Consider the following 12607-nt stretch of genomic DNA (forward strand, 5'->3'; position numbering starts at 1 on the left):
TGTTCCCTGTACTCCCTTCCAAAACACCAGTGCCATGTTCCCTGTACTCCCTTCCAAACACCAGGACCATGGTTCCTGTACTCCCTTCCAAACACTAGGACCATGTTCCCTGTACTCCCTTCCCAAACACTAGACCACGGTTCCTGTACTCCCTTCCTAAACACAGGACCATGTTCCCTGTACTCCCTTCACAAACACCAGGACCACTGTTCCTGTACTCCCTTCCCAAACACCAGGACCATGGTTCCTGTACTCCCTTCCCAAACACTAGGACCATGTTCCCTGTACTCCCTTCCCAAACACTAGGACCATGTTCCCTGTACTCCCTTCCCAAACACCAGGACCATGTTCCCTGAACTCCCTTCCAAACACCAGGGACCATGTTCCCTGTACTCCCTTCCAAACACCAGGGCCATGTTCCCTGTACTCCCTTCCCAAACACTAGGACCATGTTCCCTGTACTCCTTCCCAAACACCAGGACCACGGTTCCTGTACTCCCTTCCCAAACACCAGGGCCATGTACCCTGTACTCCCTTCCCAAACACCAGGACCACGTTCCCTGTACTCCCTTCCCAAACACCAGGACCATGTTCCCTGTACTCCTTCCCAAACACCAGGACCACGGTCCCTGTACTCCCTTCCCAAACACCAGGACCATGTTCCCTGTACTCCCTTCCCAAACACCAGGACCACGGTTCCTGTACTCCCTTCCCAAACACCAGGGTCACGGTTCCTGTACTCCTTCCAAACACAAGGGCCATGTTCCCTGTACTCCCTTCCCAAACACCAGGGCCATGTTCCCTGTACTCCCTTCCAAAACACCAGGGCCATGTTCCCTGTACTCCCTTCCCAAACACCAGGACCATGTTCCCTGTACTCCCTCCCCAAACACCAGGACCATGTTCCCTGTACTCCCTTCCCAAACACCAGGACCATGTTCCCTGAACTCCCTTCCCAAACACCAGGACCATGTTCCCTGTACTCCCTTCCCAAACACCAGGGCCATGTTCCCTGTACTCCCTTCCAAACACTAGGACCATGTTCCCTGTACTCCCTTCCCAAACACCAGGACCACGGTTCCTGTACTCCCTTCCCAAACACCAGGGCCATGTACCCTGTACTCCCTTCCCAAACACCAGGACCACGTTCCCTGTACTCCCTTCCCAAACACCAGGACCATGTTCCTGTACTCCCTTCCCAAACACCAGGACCACGGTCCCTGTACTCCCTTCCCAAACACCAGGACCATGTTCCCTGTACTCCCTTCCCAACACCAGGACACGGTTCCTGTACTCCCTTCCAAACACCAGGGTCACGGTTCCTGTACTCCCTTCCCAAACACAAGGGCCATGTTCCCTGTACTCCCTCCCAAACACTAGGTCCATGTTCCCTGTACTCCCTTCCCAAACACTAGGACCACGGTTCCTGTACTCCCTTCCTAAACACCAGGACCATGTTCCCTGTACTCCCTTCACAAACACCAGGACCACGGTTCCTGTACTCCCTTCCCAAACACCAGGACCATGGTTCCTGTACTCCCTTCCCAAACACTAGGACCATGTTCCCTGTACTCCCTTCCCAAACACTAGGACCATGTTCCCTGTACTCCCTTCCCAAACACCAGGACCATGTTCCCTGAACTCCTTCCCAAACACCAGGACCATGTTCCCCTGTACTCCCTTCCCAAACACCAGGGCCATGTTCCCTGTACTCCCTTCCCAAACACTAGGACCATGTTCCCTGTACTCCCTTCCCAAACACCAGGACCACGGTTCCTGTACTACCTTCCCAAACACCAGGGCCATGTTCCCTGTACTCCCTTCCCAAACACTAGGACCACGGTTCCTGTACTCCCTTCCTAAACACCAGGACCATGTTCCTGTACTCCCTTCACAAACACCAGGACCACTGTTCCTGTACTCCCTCCCAAACACCAGGACCATGGTTCCTGTACTCCCTTCCAAACACTAGGACCATGTTCCCTGTACTCCCTTCCCAAACACTAGGACCATGTTCCCTGTACTCCCTTCCCAAACACTAGGACCACGGTTCCTGTACTCCCTTCCTAAACACCAGGACCATGTTCCCTGTACTCCCTTCACAAACACCAGGACCACGGTTCCTGTACTCCTTCCCCAAACACCAGGACCATGGTTCCTGTACTCCCTTCCCAACACTAGGACCATGTTCCCTGTACTCCCTTCCCAAACACTAGGACCATGTTCCCTGTACTCCCTTCCCAAACACCAGGACCATGTTCCCTGAACTCCCTTCCCAAACACCAGGACCATGTTCCCTGTACTCCCTTCCCAAACACCAGGGCCATGTTCCCTGTACTCCCTTCCCAAACACTAGGACCATGTTCCCTGTACTCCCTTCCAAACACCAGGACCACGGTTCCTGTACTCCCTTCCCAAACACCAGGGCCATGTACCCTGTACTCCCTTCCCAAACACCAGGACCACGTTCCCTGTACTCCCTTCCCAAACACCAGGACCATGTTCCCTGTACTCCCTTCCCAAACACCAGGACCACGGTCCCTGTACTCCCTTCCCAAACACCAGGGCCATGTTCCCTGTACTCCTTCCCAAACACCAGGACCATGGTTCCTGTACTCCCTTCCCAAACACTAGGACCATGTTCCCTGTACTCCCTTCCCAAACACTAGGACCACGGTTCCTGTACTCCCTTCCTAAACACCAGGACCATGTTCCCTGTACTCCCTTCCCAAACACCAGGGCCATGTTCCCTGTACTCCCTTCCCAAACACTAGGACCATGTTCCCTGTACTCCCTTCCCAAACACCAGGACCACGGTTCCTGTACTCCCTTCCCAAACACCAGGGCCATGTACCCTGTACTCCCTTCCCAAACACCAGGACCACGTTCCCTGTACTCCCTTCCCAAACACCAGGACCATGTTCCCTGTACTCCCTTCCAAACACCAGGACCACGGTCCCTGTACTCCCTTCCAAACACCAGGACCATGTTCCCTGTACTCCCTTCCCAAACACCAGGACCACGGTTCCTGTACTCCCTTCCCAAACACCAGGGTCACGGTTCCTGTACTCCCTTCCCAAACACAAGGGCCATGTTCCCTGTACTCCCTTCCCAAACACCAGGACCATGTTCCCTGTACTCCTCCCCAAACACCAGGACCATGTTCCCTGTACTCCCTTCCCAAACACTAGGACCATGTTCCCTGTACTCCTTCCCAAACACCAGGACCATGGTCCCTGTACTCCCTTACCAAACACCAGGACCATGTTCCCTGTACTCCCTTCCCAAACACCAGGACCATGTTCCCTGTACTCCTTCCAAAACACCAGTGCCATGTTCCCTGTACTCCCTTCCCAAACACCAGGACCATGGTTCCTGTACTCCCTTCCCAAACACTAGGACCATGTTCCCTGTACTCCCTTCCCAAACACTAGGACCACGGTTCCTGTACTCCCTTCCTAAACACCAGGACCATGTTCCCTGTACTCCCTTCACAAACACCAGGACCACTGTTCCTGTACTCCCTTCCCAAACACCAGGACCATGGTTCCTGTACTCCCTTCCCAAACACTAGGACCATGTTCCCTGTACTCCCTTCCCAAACACTAGGACCATGTTCCCTGTACTCCCTTCCCAAACACCAGGACCATGTTCCCTGAACTCCCTTCCAAACACCAGGACCATGTTCCCTGTACTCCCTTCCCAAACACCAGGGCCATGTTCCCTGTACTCCCTTCCCAAACACTAGGACCATGTTCCCTGTACTCCCTTCCCAAACACCAGGACCACGGTTCCTGTACTCCCTTCCCAAACACCAGGGCCATGTACCCTGTACTCCCTTCCCAAACACCAGGACCACGTTCCCTGTACTCCCTTCCAAACACCAGGACCATGTTCCCTGTACTCCCTTCCCAAACACCAGGACCACGGTCCTGTACTCCCTTCCAAACACCAGGACCATGTTCCCTGTACTCCCTTCCCAAACACCAGGACCACGGTTCCTGTACTCCCTTCCCAAACACCAGGGTCACGGTTCCTGTACTCCCTTCCCAAACACAAGGCCATGTTCCCTGTACTCCCTTCCCAAACACCAGGGCCATGTTCCCTGTACTCCCTTCCAAAACACCAGGGCCATGTTCCCCTGTACTCCCTTCCCAAACACCAGGACCATGTTCCCTGTACTCCCTCCCCAAACACCAGGACCATGTTCCCTGTACTCCCTTCCCAAACACCAGGACCATGTTCCCTGAACTCCCTTCCAAACACCAGGACCATGTTCCCTGTACTCCCTTCCCAAACACCAGGGCCATGTTCCCTGTACTCCCTTCCCAAACACTAGGACCATGTTCCCTGTACTCCCTTCCCAAACACCAGGACCACGGTTCCTGTACTCCCTTCCCAAACACCAGGGCCATGTACCCTGTACTCCCTTCCCAAACACCAGGACCACGTTCCTGTACTCCCTTCCAAACACCAGGACCATGTTCCCTGTACTCCCTTCCAAACACCAGGACCACGGTCCATGTACTCCCTTCCCAAACACCAGGACCATGTTCCCTGTACTCCCTTCCCAAACACCAGGACCACGGTTCCTGTACTCCCTTCCCAAACACCAGGGTCACGGTTCCTGTACTCCCTTCCCAACACAAGGGCCATGTTCCCTGTACTCCCTTCCAAACACTAGGACCATGTTCCCTGTACTCCCTTCCCAAACACTAGGACCACGGTTCCTGTACTCCTTCCTAAACACCAGGACCATGTTCCCTGTACTCCCTTCACAAACACCAGGACCACGGTTCCTGTACTCCCTTCCCAAACACCAGGACCATGGTTCCTGTACTCCCTTCCCAAACACTAGGACCATGTTCCCTGTACTCCCTTCCCAAACACTAGGACCATGTTCCCTGTACTCCCTTCCCAAACACCAGGACCATGTTCCCTGAACTCCCTTCCCAAACACCAGGACCATGTTCCCTGTACTCCCTTCCCAAACACCAGGGCCATGTTCCCTGTACTCCCTTCCCAAACACTAGGACCATGTTCCCTGTACTCCCTTCCCAAACACCAGGACCACGGTTCCTGTACTACCTTCCCAAACACCAGGGCCATGTACCCTGTACTCCCTTCCCAAACACCAGGACCACGTTCCCTGTACTCCCTTCCCAAACACCAGGACCATGTTCCCTGTACTCCCTCCCAAACACCAGGATCACGGTCCCTGTACTCCCTTCCAAACACCAGGACCATGTTCCCTGTACTCCCTTCCAAACACCAGGACCACGGTTCCTGTACTCCCTTCCCAAACACCAGGGTCACGGTTCCTGTACTCCCTTCCCAAACACAAGGGCCATGTTCCCTGTACTCCTCCCAAACACCAGGGCCATGTTCCTGTACTCCCTTCAAAACACCAGGGCCATGTTCCCTGTACTCCCTTCCCAAACACCAGGACATGTTCCCTGTACTCCCTCCCCAAACACCAGGACCATGTTCCCTGTACTCCCTTCCCAAACACTAGGACCATGTTCCCTGTACTCCCTTCCCAAACACCAGGACCATGGTCCCTGTACTCCCTTACCAAACACCAGGACCATGTTCCCTGTACTCCCTTCCAAACACCAGACCATGTTCCCTGTACTCCCTTCCCAAACACCAGTGCCATGTTCCCTGTACTCCCTTCCAAACACCAGGACCATGGTTCCTGTACTCCCTTCCAAACACCAGGACCACGGTTCCCTGTACTCCCTTCCCAAACACCAGGGCCACGGTTCCTGTACTCCCTTCCCAAACACCAGACCATGTTCCCTGTACTCCCTTCCCAACACCAGGACCATGTTCCCTGTACTCCCTTCCCAAACACCAGGGCCACGGTTCCTGTACTACCTTCCCAAACACCAGGACCATGTTCCCTGTACTCCCTTCCCAAACACCAGGACCATGTTCCCTGTACTCCCTTCCCAAACACCAGGGTCACGGTTCCTGTACTCCCTTCCCAAACACCAGGACCATGGTTCCTGTACTCCCTTCCCAAACACAAGGACCACGGTTCCTGTACTCCCTTCCCAAACACCAGACCATGTTCCCTGTACTCCTTCCCAAACACCAGGACCATGGTTCCTGTATTCCCTTCCCAAACACTAGGGCCATGTTCCCTGTACTCCCTTCCCAAACACTAGGACCATGTTCCCTGTACTCCCTTCCCAAACACTAGGACCACGGTTCCTGTACTCCCTTCCTAAACACCAGGACCATGTTCCCTGTACTCCCTTCACAAACACCAGGACCACGGTTCCTGTACTCCCTTCCCAAACACCAGGACCATGGTTCCTGTACTCCCTTCCCAAACACTAGGACCATGTTCCCTGTACTCCCTTCCCAAACACTAGGACCATGTTCCCTGTACTCCCTTCCCAAACACCAGGACCATGTTCCCTGAACTCCCTTCCCAAACACCAGGACCATGTTCCCGGTACTCCCTTCCCAAACACCAGGGCCATGTTCCCTGTACTCCCTTCCCAAACACTAGGACCATGTTCCCTGTACTCCCTTCCCAAACACCAGGACCAATGTCCCTGTACTCCCCTTCCAAACACCAGGACCATGTTCCCTGTACTCCCTTCCCAAACACCAGGACCATGTTCCCTGTACTCCCTTCCCAAACACCAGGGCCATGTTCCCTGTACTCCTTCCCAAACACCAGGACCATGGTTCCTGTACTCCCTTCCCAAACACCAGGACCATGGTTCCCTGTACTCCCTTCCCAAACACCAGGGCCACGGTTCCTGTACTCCCTTCCCAAACACCAGGACCAAGTTCCCTGTACTCCCTTCCCAAACACCAGGACCATGTTCCCTGTACTCCCTTCCCAAACACCAGGGCACGGTTCCTGTACTCCCTTCCCAAACACCAGGACCATGTTCCCTGTACTCCCTTCCAAACACCAGGACCATGTTCCCTGTACTCCCCTTCCTAAACAACCAGGGCCACGGTTCCTGTACTCCCTTCCCAAACACTAGGACCATGTTCCCTGTACTCCCTTCCAAACACCAGGGCCATGGTTCTGTACTCCCTTCCCAAACACCAGGACCATGGTTCCTGTACTCCCTTCCCAAACACTAGGACCAATGTTCCCTGTACACCCTTCCCAAACACTAGGACCATGTTCCCCTGTACTCCCTTCCCAAACACCAGGGTCACGGTTCCTGTACTCCCTTCCCAAACACCAGGACCATGGTTCCTGTATTCCCTTCCCAAACACCAGGACCATGTTCCCTGTACTCCCTTCCCAAACACTAGGACCATGTTCCCTGTACTCCCTTCCCAAACACCAGGGTCACGGTTCCTGTACTCCCTTCCCAAACACCAGGACCACGGTTCCTGTACTCCCTTCCCAAACACTAGGACCATGTTCCCTGTACTCCCTTCCAAACACCAGGACCATGGTTCCTGTACTCCCTTCCCAAACACCAGGACCATGGTTCCTGTACTCCCTTCCCAAACACCAGGACCACGGTTCCTGTACTCCCTTCCCAAACACCAGGACCATGTTCCCTGTACTCCCTTCCCAAACACCAGGACCATGGATCCTGTACTCCCCTTCCCAAACACCAGGACCACGGTTCCTGTACTCCCTTCCCAAACACCAGGACCATGTTCCCTGTACTCCCTTCCCAAACACCAGGACCATGGTTCCTGTATTCCCTTCCCAAACACTAGGGCCATGTTCCCTGTACTCCCTTCCCAAACACCAGGACCATGGTTCCTGTACTCCCTTCCCAAACACTAGGACCATGTTCCCTGTACTCCTTCCCAAACACTAGGACCACGGTTCCTGTACTCCCTTCCTAAACACCAGGACCATGTTCCCTGTACTCCCTTCACAAACACCAGGACCACGGTTCCTGTACTCCCTTCCCAAACACCAGGACCATGGTTCCTGTACTCCCTTCCCAAACACTAGGACCATGTTCCCTGTACTCCCTTCCCAAACACTAGGACCATGTTCCCTGTACTCCCTTCCAAACACCAGGACCATGTTCCCTGAACTCCCTTCCCAAACACCAGGACATGTTCACGGTACTCCCTTCCAACACCAGGGCCATGTTCCCTGTACTCCCTTCCCAAACACTAGGACCATGTTCCCTGTACTCCCTTCCCAAACACCAGGACCAATGTCCCTGTACTCCCTTCCCAAACACCAGGACCATGTTCCCTGTACTCCCTTCCCAAACACCAGGACCATGTTCCCTGTACTCCCTTCCCAAACACCAGGGCCATGTTCCCTGTACTCCCTTCCCAAACACCAGGACCATGGTTCCTGTACTCCCTTCCCAAACACCAGGACCATGGTTCCCTGTACTCCCTTCCCAAACACCAGGGCCACGGTTCCTGTACTCCCTTCCCAAACACCAGGACCATGTTCCCTGTACTCCCTTCCCAAACACCAGGACCATGTTCCCTGTACTCCCTTCCCAAACACCAGGGCCACGGTTCCTGTACTCCCTTCCCAAACACCAGGAACCATGTTCCCTGTACTCCCTTCCCAAACACCAGGACCATGTTCCCTGTACTCCCCTTCCTAAACACCAGGGCCACGGTTCCTGTACTCCCTCCCAAACACTAGGACCATGTTCCCTGTACTCCCTTCCCAAAACACCAGGGCCATGGTTTCTGTACTCCCTTCCCAAACACTAGGACCATGTTCCTGTACTCCCTTCCCAAACACCAGGACCATGTTCCCTGTACTCCCTTCCCAAACACCAGGACCATGTTCCCTGTACTCCCTTCCCAAACACCAGGACCACCGTCCCTGTACTCCCTTCCCAAACACCAGGACCACGGTTCCTGTACTCCCTTCACAAACACCAGGACCATGTTCCCTGTACTCCCTTCCCAAACACTAGGACCATGTTCCCTGTACTCCCTTCCCAAACACCAGGACCATGTTCCCTGTACTCCCTTCCCAAACACCAGTACCATGGTTCCTGTACTCCCTTCCCAAACACCAGGACCATGTTCCCTGTACTCCCTTCCCAAACACCAGGACCATTGTTCCTGTACTCCCTTCCCAAACACCAGGACCATGTTCCCTGTACTCCCTTCCAAACACAAGGACCATGTTCCCTGTACTCCCTTCCCAAACACCAGGACCATGTTCCCTGTACTCCCTTCCCAAACACCAGGACCATGTTCCCTGTAATCCCTTCCCAAACACCAGGACCATGTTCCCTGTACTCCCTTCCCAAACACCAGGACCATGGTTCCTGTACTCCCTTCCCAAACACTAGGACCATGTTCCCTGTACTCCCTTCCCAAACAGTAGGACCATGTTCCCTGTACTCCCTTCCCAAACACCAGGGTCACGGTTCCTGTACTCCCTTCCAAACACCAGGACCATGGTTCCCTGTATTCCCTTCCCAAACACCAGGACCATGTTCCTGTACTCCCTTCCCAAACACTAGGACCATGTTCCCTGTACTCCCTTCCCAAACACCAGGGTCACGGTTCCTGTACTCCCTTCCCAAACACCAGGACCACGGTTCCTGTACTCCCTTCCTAAACACTAGGACCATGTTCCCTGTACTCCCTTCCCAAACACCAGGACCATGGTTCCTGTACTCCCTTCCCAAACACCAGGACCATGGTTCCTGTACTCCCTTCCCAAACACCAGGACCACGGTTCTGTACTCCCTTCCCAAACACCAGGACCATGTTCCCTGTACTCCCTTCCCAAACACCAGGGCCATGTTCCCTGTACTCCCTTCCCAAACACCAGGACCATGGTTCCTGTACTCCCTTCCCAAACACTAGGACCATGTTCCCTGTACTCCCTTCCCAAACACTAGGACCACGGTTCCTGTACTCCCTTCCTAAACACCAGGACCATGTTCCCTGTACTCCCTTCACAAACACCAGGACCACGGTTCCTGTACTCCCTTCCCAAACAACAGGACCATGGTTCCCTGTACTCCCTTCCCAAACACTAGGACCATGTTCCCTGTACTCCCTTCCCAAACACCAGGACCATGTTCCCTGTACTCCCTTCCCAAACACCAGGACCATGTTCCCTGTACTCCCTTCCCAAACACCAGGACCACCGTCCCTGTACTCCCTTCCCAAACACCAGGACCACGGTTCCTGTACTCCCTTCACAAACACCAGGACCATGTTCCCTGTACTCCCTTCCCAAACACTAGGACCATGTTCCCTGTACTCCCTTCCCAAACACTAGGACCATGTTCCCTGTACTCCCTTCCCAAACACCAGGACCAATGTCCCTGTACTCCCTTCCCAAACACCAGGACCATGTTCCCTGTACTCCCTTCCCAAACACCAGGACCATGTTCCCTGTACTCCCTTCCCAAACACCAGGGCCATGTTCCCTGTACTCCCTTCCCAAACACCAGGACCATGGTTCCTGTACTCCCTTCCCAAACACCAGGACCATGGTTCCCTGTACTCCCTTCCCAAACACCAGGGCCACGGTTCCTGTACTCCCTTCCCAAACACCAGGACCATGTTCCCTGTACTCCCTTCCCAAACACCAGGACCATGTTCCCTGTACTCCCTTCCCAAACACCAGGGCCACGGTTCCTGTACTCCCTTCCCAAACACCAGGACCATGTTCCCTGTACTCCCTTCCCAAACACCAGGACCATGTTCCCTGTACTCCCCTTCCTAAACACCAGGGCCACGGTTCCTGTACTCCCTTCCCAAACACTAGGACCATGTTCCCTGTACTCCCTTCCCAAACACCAGGGCCATGGTTTCTGTACTCCCTTCCCAAACACCAGGACCATGGTTCCTGTACTCCCTTCCCAAACACTAGGACCATGTTCCCTGTACACCCTTCCCAAACACTAGGACCATGTTCCCTGTACTCCCTTCCCAAACACCAGGGTCACGGTTCCTTTACTCCCTTCCCAAACACCAGGACCATGGTTCCCTGTATTCCCTTCCCAAACACCAGGACCATGTTCCCTGTACTCCCTTCCCAAACACTAGGACCATGTTCCCTGTACTCCCTTCCCAAACACCAGGGTCACGGTTCCTGTACTCCCTTCCCAAACACCAGGACCACGGTTCCTGTACTCCCTTCCCAAACACTAGGACCATGTTCCCTGTACTCCCTTCCCAAACACCAGGACCATGGTTCCTGTACTCCCTTCCCAAACACCAGGACCATGGTTCCTGTACTCCCTTCCCAAACACCAGGACCACGGTTCCTGTACTCCCTTCCCAAACACCAGGACCATGTTCCCTGTACTCCCTTCCCAAACACCAGGACCATGGATCCTGTACTCCCTTCCCAAACACCAGGACCACGGTTCCTGTACTCCCTTCCCAAACACCAGGACCATGTTCCCTGTACTCCCTTCCCAAACACCAGGACCATGGTTCCTGTATTCCCTTCCCAAACACTAGGGCCATGTTCCCTGTACTCCCTTCCCAAACACCAGGACCATGGTTCCTGTACTCCCTTCCCAAACACTAGGACCATGTTCCCTGTACTCCCTTCCCAAACACTAGGACCACGGTTCCTGTACTCCCTTCCTAAACACCAGGACCATGTTCCCTGTACTCCCTTCACAAACACCAGGACCACGGTTCCTGTACTCCCTTCCCAAACACCAGGACCATGGTTCCTGTACTCCCTTCCCAAACACTAGGACCATGTTCCCTGTACTCCCTTCCCAAACACTAGGACCATGTTCCCTGTACTCCCTTCCCAAACACCAGGACCATGTTCCCTGAACTCCCTTCCCAAACACCAGGACCATGTTCCCGGTACTCCCTTCCAAACACCAGGGCCATGTTCCCTGTACTCCCTTCCCAAACACTAGGACCATGTTCCCTGTACTCCCTTCCCAAACACCAGGACCAATGTCCCTGTACTCCCTTCCCAAACACCAGGACCATGTTCCCTGTACTCCCTTCCCAAACACCAGGACCATGTTCCCTGTACTCCCTTCCCAAACACCAGGGCCATGTTCCCTGTACTCCCTTCCCAAACACCAGGACCATGGTTCCTGTACTCCCTTCCCAAACACCAGGACCATGGTTCCCTGTACTCCCTTCCCAAACACCAGGGCCACGGTTCCTGTACTCCCTTCCCAAACACCAGGACCATGTTCCCTGTACTCCCTTCCCAAACACCAGGACCATGTTCCCTGTACTCCCTTCCCAAACACCAGGGCCACGGTTCCTGTACTCCCTTCCCAAACACCAGGACCATGTTCCCTGTACTCCCTTCCCAAACACCAGGACCATGTTCCCTGTACTCCCCTTCCTAAACACCAGGGCCACGGTTCCTGTACTCCCTTCCCAAACACTAGGACCATGTTCCCTGTACTCCCTTCCCAAACACCAGGGCCATGGTTTCTGTACTCCCTTCCAAACACTAGGACCATGTTCCCTGTACTCCCTTCCCAAACACCAGGACCATGTTCCCTGTACTCCTTCCCAAACACCAGGACCATGTTCCCTGTACTCCCTTCCCAAACACCAGGACCACCGTCCCTGTACTCCCTTCCCAAACACCAGGACCACGGTTCCTGTACTCCCTTCACAAACACCAGGACCATGTTCCCTGTACTCCCTTCCCAAACAC

Source organism: Hypanus sabinus, chromosome 4 (assembly GCF_030144855.1).
Source record: "Hypanus sabinus isolate sHypSab1 chromosome 4, sHypSab1.hap1, whole genome shotgun sequence".
In the NCBI taxonomy this organism is placed as follows: domain Eukaryota; kingdom Metazoa; phylum Chordata; class Chondrichthyes; order Myliobatiformes; family Dasyatidae; genus Hypanus; species Hypanus sabinus.